The following is a 17,202-nucleotide window of genomic DNA, read 5'->3' as shown; positions in this document are numbered from 1 at the left end:
AATGACTTGCTGCTACAGCATGGCCAGCACAGAGTATGTGGAATTGTACAGTTTAGTCAAATGTGCTTTGTTGTTGTTTGTTTGCTTGCTTTTTGATAGGGAAAAAACTGGTCCTACAAGTTAGAGTATGCTTTTCTAAAAAATCTTGTTTTTCAAACACTCTAATATCTCAAATATTTACTCTTAGTCAACCAGAGGCTTCCTGTCTAAATAAATCCCTTTAGGGGCTGGGCAGTGGCACACCCAGTTGAGCACACATAGTACTATTAGCAAGGACCCAGATTCCAGCCCCCACTCCCCACCTGCAGAGAGGAGTCGCTTCACAAGCAGTAAAGCAGGTCTGCAGGTGTCTCTCTCTCTCCTTTTCTGTCTCCCCTCCTTTCTCAATTTCTCTCTGTCCTATCTAATAAAATGAAAAGAAAAAAATAATAATTGTAAAGCTCTTGAATTTGGTGTTATTAACCCAAAGTCGGTGACTACATTTCAGATAGTGCAATGAAACTGCTGAAATTGGTACAAAGTATATACCTATATGATGTTTTCTCTTTTTTAATTTTTTTATTTATAAAATGGAGATATTGACAAGACCATAGGATAAGAGGAGTGCATTTCCACACAATTCGCACCACCAGAGCTCCCTATCCCACCCCCTCCCTTGATAGTTTTCCTAGTCTTTTTTTAAATTTCTTTATTGGGGAATTAATGTTTTACATTCGACAGTAAATACAATAGTTTGTACATGCATAATATTTCTCAATTTCCCATATAACAATACAAGCCCCACTAGGTCCTCTGTAATCCTTCTCGAACTTGTATTCTCCCCACCCACCCCAGAGTCTTTTACTTTGGTGTAATACGCCAATTCCAGTTCAGGTTCTGCTTGTATTTTCTCTTCAGATATTCTTTTTCAACTTCTGCCTGAGAATGAGATCATCCCATATTCATCCTTCTGTTTCTGACTTACTTCGCTTAACATGAATTTTTCAAGGCCTATCCAAGATCAGCTGAAAATGGTGAAGTTACCATTTTTTATAGCTGAGTAGTATTCCATTGTGTATGTAGACCACAACTTACTCAGCCACTCATCTGTTGTTGGAGACCTGGGTTGCTTCCAGGTTTTGGCTATTACAAATTGTGCTGCCAAGAACGTATGTGTACACAGATCTTTTTGGATGTGTGTGTTAGGTTCCTTAGGGTATATCACTAGGAGAGGAATTGCAGGATCATAGGGTAGGTCCATTTCTAGCCTTCTGAGAGTTCTCCAGACTGTTCTCCACAGATTGGACCAGTTTACAGTTTTCTTTTACTTTATCCCTCTGGGAGCAAGATCATTATGGGGTACCAAAGGTGGAAGGCCTGGCCTCTGTAATTGCTTCCCCGCTAAACATGGGCGTTGACAGGTCAATCCATACTCCCAGCCTGTCTCTCTCTTTCCCTAGTGGGACAAGGCTCTGGAGAGGCAGGTTTCCAGGACATATTGGTGGGGTCATCTGCCAAGGGAAGTCAGGTAGGCATCATGGTAGCATCTGGAACCTGGTGGCTGAAAAAGAATTAAGATATAAGCAGAACAAATTGTTGATTAATCATACCTAAAAGTAAAAATATTACAGTTGATATTTGAGATCTCCATTTTGAAAAAAGGTAGTAGGTCTATTTTAGGTATATTCCAAGGGGCCCATGACTTTACTAGTTTTTTTTGCCTGAGTCTGACAGTTAACATGCAGGTGGACCCATATATATTCATATTTAGCCCAGGAGCCTGTGTAGCCTCTGCATCTCTATCAGCCTAAGCTCACAGTTCATGGTTAAAGCTTCTAGGCTGCAGTCATTTCAGGACTAGTCTTCCTCAAGTGACATAATGGATGACCCAGCCTCCCTTCAAAGAGTGGGGCAGTCTCTATCATTACAGTGAGGGCAAGGTCCTATAGAGGCCCACAAGAAGGATCATGATGATGTTCCTGATGGAAATGACCAGTGATAGTGGAGATAGGGATCTATTAGAGGTCTAGGCCCATCATATCTATTTGGGAATGCAAGGATTCCCTGACTAGAGCCCAAGACTAGGCCATCATTAAAGCATGCCAGTCTCTTACACTTACCCAGCTTTTATAGTTGACAAGGTTAGACTTAAAGTCATTGAGAGAAGTGATGCAGGGGGTAGGAGAGGAGCGTATCTAGGCCTAAGTAGTAAATATTTGATTAGGTACTTTATGGATGTTAGATTTTTTTCTTACTTTGATAGATGCACTTTTTAATTTATTTTTCAATCTTTATTTATTTGATAGAGACAGCCAGAAATTGAGAGGAAGGACAAGACAGAGAGAGAAGGAAGCACAGAGACACCTGCAGCACTGCTTCACCACTTGTGAAGCTTTCCCCCTGCAGGTGGGGACCAGGGGCTCGAACCCGGGTCCTTGTGCATTGTAACATGTGCACTCAACCAGATGCACCACCACCCATCCCCTTAATAGATACACTTTTACCAAGTTAGTATGTACAGAAGTACATACTAACATACTGTACAGAAGTACAGGTTCTTGCATCTTCTTTTACTTGTTATTTATAATATGTTATAATATGTTACAAGATTGTAAGATTACAATGTATAGTTCCACACCGAAGTTTTATGTCCCTACCCTTCCACCTACAAAAGATAACTACCATAGTTTTCACAAGTCTTAGAAACAGTTTGCTTACTTTTGTTTATTTTTGGCAAGTTCATGTGAATCATATATCTAGATACTAGTGAAACCACTGGAAATAATAAATTCAGAGTAGGATACAAAATCAGCACACATAAACTGGTTGCACTTCTGTATACAAACAAGGAGTCAAGAAAAGGGAAATAAAATACTCACCCCCATTTACAATCAAACTCAAAAAGAAAAAATACTTTGGGGTGACTCTTATGAAGGAGGCGAAGGACCTTTACAATCGAAACTATAAGACATTGTTAAAAGAAATAGAGAAGGATACACAGAAGTGGAGAAATATTCCTTATTCCTGGATTGGAAAAATAAACATTATTAAAATGGCCATTCTATCAAAAGCGATCAACATTTTGCGATGCAATCCCTATCAAAATTCCAATAGCAATTCCCAAGCAAATCAAACAGCTGGTCCAGAAATTTGTATGGAACCATAAAACGCCATGAATTGCCAAAGCACTTCTGAGACAAAAGGAAAAATGTGGAGGTTTCATGCTCCCCAACTTTGGTATATACTGCAAAGCAATAGTAATCAAAACAGCATGGTACTGGAATAAAACTGGATACTTGGATCAATGGAGCAGAATCAGAAGTCCAGAAATGAACCCAAACATATACAGTTACCTAATATATGTCAAATGGGCCCAAACCATTCAGTAGGCTAAAGAAGATCTATTCAACAAATAGCACTGGGAAAACTGGACAGCCACATGTAGAAATGGAAAACTAGGGAGTTGGGTGGTAGCGCAGCGGGTTAAGCACATGTGGCACAAAGCTCAAGGACCAGAGTAAGGATCCCGGTTCGAGACCCCGGCTCCCCACCTGCAGGGGAGTCACTTTACAGGCAATGAAGCAGGTCTGCAGGTGTCTATCTTTCTCTTCCCCTCTCTGTCTCCCCCTCCTCTCTCCATTTCTCTCTGTCCTATCCAACAACAACATCAATAATAACAATAATAACTACAATATAAAACAACAAGGGCAACAAAAAGTGAATAAATAAATAAATATTTTTAAAAAAAGAAATGGGAAATTAGACCACCACCTAATACCATATACCACAGTCAAATCAAACTGGATTAAAGACCTAGATATTGAATAAGAAACCCTAAACTTTATAGAAGAAAATGTGGGTGAAACTTTGCAGAACCTTCACATCAAAATGATATTTGGAGACTCAACCCCCTGGGCATGGGAAATAAAAACAAGAGTAGATAAATGGGATTACATGAAACTAAACAGCACACATAGAAACACTGAAACACATTGAAATCAAACTCCACAAGATTAACCAGGCAATCCAGTAAATGGGGGAAGATACTAGCACATCACACATGAGACAAGTGACTGATATCAAACATCTATACAAAAGAAGCAAAAGGGGAGTCGGGCTGTAGTGCAGTGGGTTAAGCGCAGGTGGCGCAAAGCACAAGGACCGGCATAAGGATCCCGGTTCGAACCCCGGCTCCCCACCTGCAGGGGAGTTGCTTCACAGGTGGTGAAGCAGGTCTGCAGGTGTCTATCTTTCTCTCCTCCTCTCTGTCTTCCCCTCCTCTCTCCATTTCTCTCTGTCCTATCCAACAACTACAATAACAATAATAACTACAATAAAACAAGGGCAACAAAAGGGAATAAATAAATAAAATAAATATTTAAAAAAAAGAAAAAAAGAAAAAGAAATCTTAAAAAAAAAAAAAGAAGCAAAAGTAACCCAATAAAGAAGTGGGTTAAAGAACTAAACAGTTTGTTTTTAATTTTTTTAATTCTTTATTATTTGGATAGAGAAGAGAGAAATTGAGAGGGGAGAGGAGACAGAGAGAGACACACACACCTGAAGCCCTGCTTCACCACTTGTGAAGCTTTCTCCCTGAAGGTGGGGAGCAGGGGCTTGAACTCAGGTCCTTGTGCCCTGTAGTGTGTGAGCTTAAACAGGTGTTCTACCACCTGGCCCCAACAGTTTTCTAAAGAAGAGATACACATCGCCCACAGACACATGAAGAAATGTCCCACTTCACTTATCATTAGAGAAATAAAAATTAAAACTACACTCAGATACCATCTCACACCTGAGAGATTGTCTTACATCAGCAAACCCAGACATGACAGGTATTGGAGAAGTTGTGGAGAAAAAGGAACTCTGCTACATTGTTGGTGGGAATGCAAGCTGGTACAGACCTTTTGGAAGACTGTATGAAGAGTCCTTAAGCAAATAAAAATGGAAGTACCTTAGGATCCAGCAAAGCCACTCTTAGACATTTATCCAGTGAACACTCAGACACTAATTAGAAGGGACATATGCACCCCTCTGTTCATAGCTTCATTATTCACATATTGTTAAAGAGTGGAAGCAGCCTAAATGCCCATCCACAGATGACTGGGTAAAGAAGTTATAGGATATATATTCCTTGGAATACTACCTTGAAATCAAAAAAGATGATATTGTGTTCTTTGGGACAAAAATGAATGGAACTGGAGGTGATGTTTAGTGAAATAAGAAGTGAAAGACAACTACCAGATGGTTTCACTTACATGTGGAATCTAGAGATCTGATTTACACGAACATGCTAAAACAAAACAAAATCCAGAAGCAAGCAAACTGTTTCTGAGATTCATGAGAACTCTGGTGGTTATCTTTAGGAGGTGAGAGGGTGGGGACACAGAACTTTGGTGCTGGGTGTGGTATGGAACTATACACTAGTCTACAGTCTTACTGTAACAGTATTAATAACAAAAGAAAAGAGAAAACCAGCAGAAAGTTGGGTATAGTAAAAAAAAAACAGCAGTTGTATTAGTTTCCTGGAAGCCATGGTAGCAACTTGAGTGCAGGCCTCAGGACCAATAATTAAAACTTTGTTACTCTGAGAATAGGTGAAAGAGCACAGCCACTTGCTGTGAGTTCCCTCTGTTACAAGTTGGTTCTCCAGCAATCATCTTCATGAGCATGGATCCCAAGAGAGTGCAAGATGGCTCTTGAATAATTTTCAGATCTAGGGAGCCAGACAGAGGTGCAACCAGTTAAGCACCCATAGTACTAAACAGGAGGACACACAAGACTCTGGGTCCGAGTCTCTATTCCCCACCTCTGGAGAGAACACTTCACAAGCGGGGAAGCAGGTCTGCAGGTGTCTTATCTTTCTCTCTCCCTCTCTGTATCCCCTGCCCTTCTCAATTTCTTTCTGTTCTGTCCAATAAATTGGGGGAAAAAATGCCTTCTGGGGTAGTGGATTCATAGTCCTAGCACCGAGTCCCAATGATAACATTGGAGGCAAAATAGGTAAATGAATGACTAATTTTCAGATCTTGCACTAGTGCAGTCTACCTCTTCACCCCGCCCCCAGTTAAGTCACATGCTAATGTTAAAACATCTGTTAATCTTGCCCTTTGGCCCCACCTTCCTCTTTGTTTACTGGCTCAGACAAGTAACAGGCATAATGAATATTTCCAACAGGCTCTTTGTCCAGAATAAGTCCTCTACACCTCTTTTTTTTTTTTTTTTGCCCTGAGTTACCAAGGTGGTCTTTGGCTCCCCAGGACCCTGAACTGGATTCAGGGGGTTAGAAAGAAAGAAATACAAATGATTATTTCAAATTAAAGTTTTTTTTAGGAGTTTGATGATGATATTGTGACCAGAAATAGTTCATAGGAAGTTATTTATATAAGCTATGATTGAATTCGTTTCATTATTCTTTCACTTATAGTTGCAATTTCAAAAATTTTTATAAATAACTCTTGTCATTTCCCCAAAACTTCTCAGGAAGAAATGATTAATCACTTCCCTTGAATCATTGTTCTCTTATGCATAAAACTCATGGTCCAAGGACACCTTTGCACACAGCTTCCCAGAATAAGACCCACTTTTCATGCTCTCCACTGCAGCTAGGCAGTGCACATGTCTGCATCCTACACAATGGCATAGGAGAAGAAACTGCGTCTGCAACATCAGGACCCAGCCCATGGAGGGTCTCCTCCCTCCATGATGGCAGGTTGGAGCTGCCATGTTTCAGCTCAGAGATGAAGCCATGTGCTGAGACTGGAAGAACCACTCTGCAGGCCCTGTGTGGGCACTTTTGCAGACTGTGAAGAGGGAGAAACGTTCCTGTTGAAGGTGGCATTGTTTCTGAACCAGATGGTCCACACAGCATTGTTTAGTTTCACTTAATAGGCTACCAGTTAAAAAGAAAACAAGCTCACACATGCCATGGAAAGGGCATTTTTAAGAACTAGGTAAATCTGACTACAGAATGAGGGATATAGATATTGACAAGACTCTTCTTTCCTTATATGTGTCCACTACATTGTGGCTTTATTGACTATTCCTTGATTCATGCAGAAATCTTCACTTACTGACTGTCTCATGGTTTGGGCTGATAGAGATGGCACCTGTATGGAAAAGTAGTGACCATAGAATCTGGGAGATAGGTACACAGACTTGGTTATCTTACTCTTATTTATTTATCTATTTTAATTTTTGATTGTTGGATAGAGAAAGAGAGAAATTGAGAGGGGAGGAGGAGGGAGAGGTAGACACCTGCAACCCTGCTTCACCACTCATGAAGCATTCCCCCTGAACACAGGTCCTTGTGCACTGTAAATGTGTGCACTTAACCAGGGGCATCACTGCCTGGCGCAGTTATCTTATTCTTTAGTGCTTTCTGTGCATCTGGAGTTTTTCACAGTAGATATGTAAGGAACTCAACCAGAAAGTCATTTTTGAGTGGATGTAGCATGCATGTGACTTGTAGCAGCCAGAAGCACTGAGCCCTGTCTGAGAGAGCAGCTCTGAAGAAGGGTGTGTGTGTGTGTGTGTGTTAGTATTGTGTTGTCACAATTGCCCCTAAACCTACAGAGAATATATTTTCTTATTCTTCTCCCCCTCCTGCTCCTCTTCTTTACCTCCCCCCTTCTTCCTCTTCCTTTTCACTTTTTCAGAGACAGAAAGGTAGAAAGAGGGAAAGACTACAGCACTGAAGATGCCTCCACTGCAGTGAAGGAAGTACACAGGTTGCATGGTGGCAAAGCAGCCCACTGTCCAAGTGGGATCCTTTGCAAACCCTGTGTGCTTTCTTCTTGGTGAGATGAGCAGAGGGCAGATTTTGGACAAATTTGTCAGTTTTCTTCTGTATCAAGTTAAGTGGCCGAAACTAGCTGAAGGCACTGTTCAGCAGACATGGTTTCAAGCACAGAGGATAGATGTGCACTGCTGGCTGCACATGGCCTGTAGTCTGTGATGCAAGTCGCAGGCTACCGGGGGCTCACTGTAGTTGAGGACTAAGCAGCTATCACTGTCTTCCATGCAGACTCTATCATAATAACAATGATAACAATATGCCTTTGTTTCTGAGGGTCACAAGGTCACACTGTGAAAATCTATTTGAAAATAAGTGAAACTAGAACATAGATAATCTCATGCAAGAATGAGGCCATCTAAATCTCATCAAAGTCAGTTCAGTATTAATTAAATCACAGAACCTTACTACCCTCAGACTAGGGGCCATCTGCCTTATCTGTTCTGTGAATCAAAGTGTTTTTCCTGCAAAATATGCTTCTAACCCATAATGGTGACAAAGGGAACAATACAAGCTTGTGATACATCTTCTTTATACATCTTCATATTGTTTTGTTTGTTGGTGTTTATATCTATTGTATTATTAAATTTATCAGTTCAGAACTTGAAATGCCAACTTTGCATATTTTAGCTAATGTATATAGAATAGTCAATAATTTAACTAGAAGATATATATATATATATGGTTTGTTTTCATGAGACTGGAGTACTGCTTAGCTGTGCCATAAGGCATGCTATGTGCTCAGTCTTGAGTTCAAGCCCTCAGCACACCACTTTGGCTACTGTGACACTAGGGAGTCACTCACTGTAGACCTTCTCACTTACCTGTCTGTCTGTGTCTCTTTATATCTGAAAACATAGACCCAGAGTGGTGAAATGGTGTATGTGCAAGACCCCAGCATTATCATTGCTGCTGCTGCTGCTAATGGTGATGATGATGATGACGGGTTGTCAGGAAAGTCATGGTATATTTTTCTGTGCAAAAATCTGCCATGACATTTCTGACAACCCAATAGCTTGAATGAACAATAAAAAAGAATTTGGAGGGTTTCAGTTCAGTTTTTGCTCTAAAATTATGGTGTCAAAAAAATAACATTTTTGAGGGGCTAGGTGGTAATGCAACAGGTTAAGTACACATGGCGCAAAGCGCAAGGACCAGCGTAAGGATCCCAGTTTGAACCCCTGGCTCCCCGTCTGCAGGGGCGTCACTTCATAAGTGGTGAAGCAGGTCTTCAGGTGTCTGTCTTTCCCTCTCTGTGTCTTCCCCTCCTCTCTCCATTTCTCTCTGTCCTATCCGACAGCAATAACAACAATAGTAATAACAACAGCAATAAACAAGGGCAACAAAAGGGAAAAGGTGGCCTCCAGGAGCAGTGGATTTGTAGTGCAGGCACTGAGCTCCAACAATAACCCTGGAGACAAAAAATAAATAAATAAAATAACACTTTTATAAAGGAAAAATATATTGCACTATATATTCAAGGGTAATAATTTTTTGTTGTTGCTTCTTTTGGAAAAAGATTGTATTATATTTCTTTAAGAATTTAAAGGATAGACAAGTGAGAAGTGGCTCTCCTTATTGAAATGAAGGTTTCTTTCATGGCCATCCAGAGAATTCCAGGAAATCCTAATAGCAAAATGATTGGGTAACTTCATGATTGCATCTTTAATTTCAAAGCAATTCAACATGAATTTTCCTTTAGTTATTAAAGATTATAATCTAGTTTGTGGAAATATGTCCCTATTGATTCATTTCTTTACACAAGTAAAACAAATACTGTGTCAGGGAGTCAGAGTATTCAGATTGAAGTTCCAAGACACTAGATGCTTCAGGCTATATCAAATAACCCAAGACATTTCCATCACCCATAGAAATGGAGGCAGAAATTATTTCCACCATCATCACTACCACTGATAAGCCTGCCATTAAATTTCAAAAAATAATAGATGTGAATTTTCTGTAAGTGCTTTCAGCTCTAAAATGCAGTACTTTGCTAAAGACCAAGCTTTCAGAGTGCATTTGAAAACCACCCTCAGGCTAGTGAGTCTGGAAGAAAATACACAGAATGTTTACAAGGTCCATTTCATCTCAACAAATTGTGGTGATGAGCTAGATTCTTATGTTTAAGCCACTGCATATGGAAAGGAAAATAGCTTAGAAGCCTGTTTATATTCTAGATTCATATCTTGCTACTCAAAAATCTCACACTGTGATGTTCCAAATAGCATCCTGATTCACTGGTTCTAAAATCCTATTAATGACGAAGAAAATGTGTGCCAACCAGAAACCATCTGCACTTGTGTTCATCTTCCTTCCAGATGATAACATTTTCAAATCCAGCTTCTAGATATCATCTTTTCATTTGCATACTGGAAACTTAACTTGATAATTTTTCTCAGCTTGCAGAGAAAAAGAAAAGTCAGGTGCCGCTAAGGAGTTTTCCCTCTGCTCGTGTTCCCCAGAGGACCTCATTGGCATGTGCACTGAGAATATGATTTGCTGAGCTAGAAGTAATCTGTACTTGGGGTCATTCAATGCAGCATCATTACAGTCGTATGTGGTAGTTTTATGAGTAGATGTTCTAGGAGAACACAGTGCTTTGGATCTCTGCTCTGTAGTGTGGAATCAGGGGAAGCAGCCCTATTCTGTCCATGCTCCTCTTGCACCTCTCCTGATGCAGCCTGCTCCAGTGAGAGCTCCCTCACTGGCTGCTTTGCCATTATGGCAGCTGATGGATAGACACTTCTGAGAGTAAAATTACCTCAAATGCACATATCTATTCTTCAAGAAGGATTTTTCTTCTAACGTTTGTTTTCTCTTAAAAGTATTCACTGAAAAAGTATTCACTTTAAGTTTTCTCTTAAAAGTATTCACTGAAAACCTAAACTTCATAATCAAAGATACTTATGAAGCATGTTTTTAAACCACTTGGTCCCGATTACCAGTAAATAGCAGCCTGTGAGCATTTCTCCTTTTGAGGTTAGTTTTATTCTAGGGTTTGTTTTGATTAGACAATTTTATGATGTTTTCTTTAGGTCTTTCTACTTGCTTGCTGAGCTTATTAAGTCTAAGTCTAATCACAGCAGAATATTGAGCACTTTTACTCAGGTTTATATTTTCCCCTAACTTATGGATATGTGTATATGTACCCTGTCCCCTGGACCTTGCTCTATTTCTAGTGTGTATAACTTTGCTAGGGAGTGCACGATTTGAAATGGAACTAGGTACTCACTCTCATGCTTTAGGGAAGATCTCACCAGATTGTTGGATCTATGATTTGTTTGTTTTAACATGAAAGTCAGTGTTTGGAATATTAGACTTAATTTCTGCCCACCCCTCTAACCTTTTTCTGTGTGGGAATTTTCAGAGACCAAGAAGATTAGTACACCTGAGTAATCTGAGTAATGAAAACAACAATCAGTCAACTTATAAAGGTAAGTTACAGTATTGCACACTTGTCTTCTCTGCAAAAGAATAATACCAACATAGTTTGCAGGTATACCTATAGGAGCCATCAATACATAGATTGTTTTCATATATCCCATAAATAGTAATTTTTGTTCCATATTTGTGTTCCTTTTAGAATCATACATTTTTATCTTCCCTGTTGTATGATCCTTTTTCTAATAATGAGAATCAAGGGAAAAAATCACATATTTTTGCTCTATAGCCTTGACCTATCTCTGCTGACAAACAAGAGGGAGTGAAGTCCAAAGTCACTTCAAATACTTAAAAACCAATTCTATAACTATACCAATACATTTTAGTCTCTAGAATCCATAGACTTTTAATAGTAGAGCAGAGATTATTCTGGTCCAAGAAACTGAAAGTGCACCATAGTTGTGAACCTTTCCATTGACACTGGAAAGGAAGGTTAGGGACTCAGTTGTTCAGCTGATAAATGACCTTGTGTCATTAAACCAGTCACCTCCTAAATTGTCTCAGCTTTTTCACAATGGTATCAACACTTGAGGAACTGGGGAGAACCTCAATCACTTTCTGCTTTGTAAGTGCTTGTGTTTTTAAACTCTTCCCCCAAAGAGCTGATATTTGGGATTTTATTTTTTCATCAAGGATTCCTTTTGTTCTGTACCTAGCTGGCATCCTTCACTGCCCAAGTCCATAACTGATCTCTTGGTTATTGGAAAAGTCCATAGAAACATATGCCCAATATTGTGTTTCTCTCTCTCTCTCTCTCTGCCTCTCTCTCTCTCTCTCTCTCTCTCTCATAGATTTTGGGTTTATTCTTTGGTCTAAGGATACAATTGCAGTCACTAGTCTTTGAGATTCTGTTGTTAGAATTACTAGATTTTACTGATCCATACAGCCTACGGGCCTTCTCTGGTCCCCCTGTCACCCACATTTGCAGTTACCAATCTCCTGGTTTACCTGTAACTTCTCTCCTGCCCAGTTTCTTTCAGCCTACTCCTCACTTGATGGTCCTAATCATCATCTATATTTCTGAAGGTCATTATTACCTTGAAGCTTCCAATTTCCTTAATATGTGTTGGCTACAACCTCTCTATTCTTTTTTGGATTTTTTGTTTGTTTGTTTGTTTGTTTTGTTTTGTTTTCTGAGCGAGAGAGATTGGTAGGAAAAGGGGAAGTAGTGAATGAAAGAGAAAGTCACCTGAAGCACCTCTCCTGAAGCTGTGAACTGGGCAGTTGAACCCAGGTCCTTGCACATGGTAATGTATGTGCTCTTCCCAGTGGAATATCCCCTGTCTCCAACCTCCCTATTCCTGTCAGGTGCTTTCTTCTCAAACACTTCTTTTTTATTATTATTATTTATTTATTTCCTTTTTTGCTGCCCTTGTTGTTTGTATTGTTGTTGTTGTTATTGATGTCATCATTGTTAGGACAGAGAGAAGTGGAGAGAGGAGGGGAAGACAGAGGGGGGGAGAGAAAGACAGACACCTGCATACCTGCTTCACCACTTGTGAAGCAACTCCCCTGCAGGTGGGGAGTTAGGGGCTCGAACCGGGATCCTCACGTAGGTCCTTGCATTTTGCACCATGTTCGCTTAACCTGCTGCACTACCACCCGACTCCCAAACACTTCTTATTGGACCTTGGAACTAACCAAGCATTGAGCCTCATTCCAGAAGAAAATAAATGAGAATTTGCACAGATACATTACTAAATTTTCACCTAGTGATTAGTCACAGAGTCAACCCAGAACCTAAGGTGTTTTCACTGGAAAGAGGCAGAAAACCTGGCCTTCACACCGCACTGATAGAAGCCCTGTCCATAGAGGTTTTTGAATTGTGTCTCTTGGGACTCCTTGCTGCCTCCCAGTTGGCATAGCCTTAAGCAGCATGTAGGTGAAAAGCACAAGGTGGCTTCTGGAGTCTGCCCTGGACATCAGCAAAGGAACTTCTTCAACTCACCTTTGCTTTCTTTAGATGGAAGGGAATTCTGAATATAGAATCTGTATGTGTGTTGTAAAGGAACATTTCCAGGGGGGGTTGTTTGTTTTGTTTTTGTTTTAGATTACATGAATATTTCTTCTGCACAATTTCTTGCACCACTGTTTCTCAGCCACCATGCCCAAGTCCCACCTTGTGGGGTGGTTTGGGTGGGAGGAGAAATAATTGCCTGTCCTCCAGACTCCCCTACCTGTGGGGTCAGGGGCCCTCTACAGACTAAAGAAGCAAAATGCCTGTCTCCCACCCACTTCCAGAAAGGAGAGGCAGCAACTCAGACCATCACAACCCTGCTGACACACCTAGAAAAGGCTCAAACCGAAGGCTGGGCAGTATTGCAGCGGGTTAAGTGCACTTGGCGCAAAGCACAAGGACCGGCACAAGGATCCCCGTTCGAGCTTGTAGAGGGGTCACTTCACAAGTGGTGAAGCAGGTCTGCAGGTGTCTATCTTTCTCTCCCCCTCTCTGTCTTCCTCTCCTCTCTCGATTTCTCTCTGTCCTATCCAACAACAATAACAACAACAATAAACAATAAGGGCAACAAAAGTGGGGGGAAAAGCCTCCAGGAGCAGTGAATTCATAGTGCAGGCACCAAGCCCCAGCAATAACCCTGGAGATAAAAAAAAATAATAATAAATAAAAAGAAAAGAAAAGAAAGAAAAGAAAAGAAAAATAAAAAACAAAGGCTCAAGCCAGGGGGCACACTGAACAGCAGAGGGCCAGGTGGTGGTGAACACATTACAAAGCACAAGGCCCCAGTTCAAGCCCCTCTGGTCCCCACCTGAAAGGTTTAATCTTCACTAGTGGTGAAGCAGAGCTGCAGGTGTCTCTCTGCCTCTCTCCCTCTATCTACCCCTCCCCTTTCAACTTCTTTCTCTTTCTATCTAATAAAATAAAATAGAAAAACATTTTTAAAGCATTGTAAAAACATAGAACAGCAGAGCTATTTTTATTTTATTTTATTTTATTTTATTTTGCCTGCAGGGTTATTGCTGGGGCTTAGTGCCTGCACCATGAATCCACTGCTCCTGGAGGCCATTTTCCCCCCTTTTGTTGCCCTTATTGTTGTAACCTTGTTGTGGTTATTATTGTTATTGTTTATGTCATTCATTGTTGGATAGGCAGAGAGAAATGGAGAGAAAGACAGAGGGGAAGGCAGAGAGGGGGAGAGAAAGACAGACACCTGCAGACCGGCTTCACTGCCTGTGAAGTGACTCCCCTGCAGGTGAGGAGCTGGGGACTCGAACCGACATCCTTATGCCGGTCCTTGTGCTTGTGCCACATGCGCTTGACCCGCTGCGCTACCACCCAACCCCCAGAAGAGCTATTTTTTCCTTCTTTTTAAAAAATATATTTTATTGGTGACTTAGTAATGATTTACAAAATTAAGAGATAATGGAGGGGTTGTTACCACAAGCAGCAGGTTAAATGCACATGGCGTGAAGTGCAAGGACTTGCATCGAGATGCCAGTTCAAGCCCCCAACTCCCCACCTGCAGGAGGATCACTTCACAGGCAGTGAAGCAGGTCTGTAGGTGTCTATTTTTCTCTCCCCCTCTCTGTCTTCTCCTCCTCTCTCGATTTATCCATCAACGACAACAAAATGGAAAAAAAATATGGTCTCCAGGAGCAGTGGATTCATAGTGCAGGCAGTGAGCCCCAGTGATAACTGTGGAGGCAAAAAAAAAAAAGATAATAGGGGTATAATTCCACACCACTTCCATCACCAAAGTTCTGTGCCCATAACCCCTCTCATACCCCACCATAGTTTTCCTGAGGTTATAAATATGAGTAGACTATATATTTTTTCTTTTTTTAATTCATGTGTTTCAATTCTCTATATTCCTCATATGAGTGAAATTAACCCATGGTTGTCCTTTACTTCCTCACTTACTTCCTGAGCATAATCACTGCCACTTCAATCCATTTAGTCACAAAGGACACATTATAGTCTTTTTTTTTTTAACTGTTGAGTTATACTTCGTTGAGTATATGTCACATAACTTTTTTTCACAATATTCAAATCAGTGATCTTTATCCCCTTGTTAAAGGCTTCCCCCACCCCAACTCCAGAGCTCTCTTTATTTCATTTTCATATGTGTTATTTGATATATTTGAAACCTGGGGAACATGTCAGATGACAATGGGTAATACAGTTAGCCTCTTCTCAAGTACCACGAGGGAGGGAGCATGCAGGACTGGGCCATGAAGTTGGCTGCCTCAGAACTGTGGGGTTTTTTTTGTTTGTTTGTTTTTGTTTTGTTTTGTTTTATTCTTAAAGATTGTTTGTTTTTTGTATGAGACAGAGGAGAGGGCGAGACACCAGTGTGCCACTTCTGTGATGCCAGGGATAGAACCTGGTGCCCCGTGCCAGCAAAGAGCGTGCTCTGCTCGCAGATCCACCTCAGAACTCAGCACCATTTTCATCTATGTTTTTCTTCCTCTGGTTACCATCCTACACCCAAGGATATGGCCTACCTGTGCCTGGCTCACAGTGTAAAAGAAATCCTGTGGGGCCAGCCAGTGGCACACCTACATGAGTGCACACATAACAGTGCGTAAGGATCCGGGTTCAAGCCCCTGGCCCCCACCTGCAGGTGGAAAGCTTCATGAGGGGTTAAACAGTGCTGCAAATGTCTGTCTGTTTCTTTATCTCTCTCTCAACTTCTCTCTGTCTCTAGTAAATAAAAAGATATAAATAAATAAATGGAATCGTGAGAGGAGGCTCTGAGCTCCTCTGCTCCAGCCCCCCAGCAGACTTAATGTGCATCACCATTCTGTGTTTTCCTCTCAGAAAAAGTCTACAAAACCCAAGGACAACAGACATGCTGCAGCCAGTCTCGCCCCGCGAATGAAACAAGAGAATTAACAGCTTCTTTTAGGGAAGGTCACTCGCCAGGACTGTACTGTATCTCTTCTTAAAAGTGATAGAGTTTGTGTACAAGTTGAAACATTGACTCTCTAGGTTTCTGAGAAGAAAAACATTGGTCCAAAGCAAAACTGTCAGTCTTTTCTTTCTCCATACAGAAGCTGCCAGTCATTGGTTTCTGTCTTTCACACCCAGCCCAGCTGTTAGGTCTACAACTTCTGCCATTTCCTCAGACACATTTCTCCAAAAACAAATGTTTCAGGAATTCTGAACCTCCTAGTCAGATTCTCTACCTTGGAATCTGTCTCCTTAAAGTGTGGATTATGTTTACCTTTCTAGTAACTAGAAATTACAGAAGTTTCTATAGAGTAGTAACTAGTGGGCAGTGTTTAAACCTGCCTCCACTTACCTTAGACTCAGCCCAACTAGTCTCTGTTTCCAGTTTGTTATATTAAGTACAAACCCCCATAAATGGGGGAAATGCCAAGTGTCAATGGTATTCTAATTAAACAACCCAATAGAGCATTTTTAATGTTTCTCACTACTTATGCTTTAGCTACAGTACTCTATACCAAGAAAGAGTAGAGATGTTGAAAACCTAGTAAAATATGCTCATTTTTAATCTTTATCCTACCTCCTTGGAGTGAGTATGGTCAATTCTGTTTCTGAGAACAAACCCTGTGTGTATCTTGTAGTTCAACTTAATATTCTAGACTTATGTAGACTGATATACACAGGAAAACAGAGTATGAATAACCTTGCAGTGTGAGGAGGAGAAAAATTAGCATGTTCTCACCAACATATTTTGTAAAATAACCCAAAATCCATCATTGAAGACCATTGGGTTTTTGTTTTGTTCTAACCAATATCAACAGCTAAAAATAATGTTTAAAAGTAATGTCCTGATGGCTTGTGCATCAGTGTTCATCATAGCATTAGTCACGATAGCCAGAAGGCAGAAACGGCCCAAATCCTCAGCAACTGGTGAATTGATTTAAAATTTTATTTATTTATTTATTAATGAGAGAGATAGAAAAAGAAAGGAGGGAGAGAGGGGTAGGGAAGGAGGTAGAGGGGGAGAGAAAGAGAGAGATGGAACCAGAACTAGACATCAGTCTGGTACAAGTGATGCCAGGGA

General features: G+C 40.7%; 1 protein-coding gene across 4 annotated transcripts in view; it reads left to right on the top strand.

Moving 5' to 3' along the window:
- The window catches only part of LMNTD1 (lamin tail domain containing 1), a 92,769-nt gene extending 76,574 nt beyond the window's left edge, over positions 1-16,195 (top strand). For all 4 annotated transcript variants that reach the window (XM_060194544.1, XM_060194543.1, XM_060194545.1 and 1 more), the window contains exons 9-10: positions 11,139-11,205; positions 15,990-16,195. The gene's annotated coding sequence lies outside the window, so the exon portion shown is untranslated. The remainder of the gene's footprint in view (positions 1-11,138; positions 11,206-15,989) is intronic.
- The last annotated feature ends 1,007 nt before the right edge of the window (positions 16,196-17,202 follow it).

This window comes from Erinaceus europaeus, chromosome 7, assembly GCF_950295315.1.
Source record: "Erinaceus europaeus chromosome 7, mEriEur2.1, whole genome shotgun sequence".
Classification (NCBI taxonomy): domain Eukaryota; kingdom Metazoa; phylum Chordata; class Mammalia; order Eulipotyphla; family Erinaceidae; genus Erinaceus; species Erinaceus europaeus.
The sequence above is the reverse complement of the archived record's forward strand: the minus strand, read 5'-3'. Positions and strand labels throughout refer to the sequence as shown.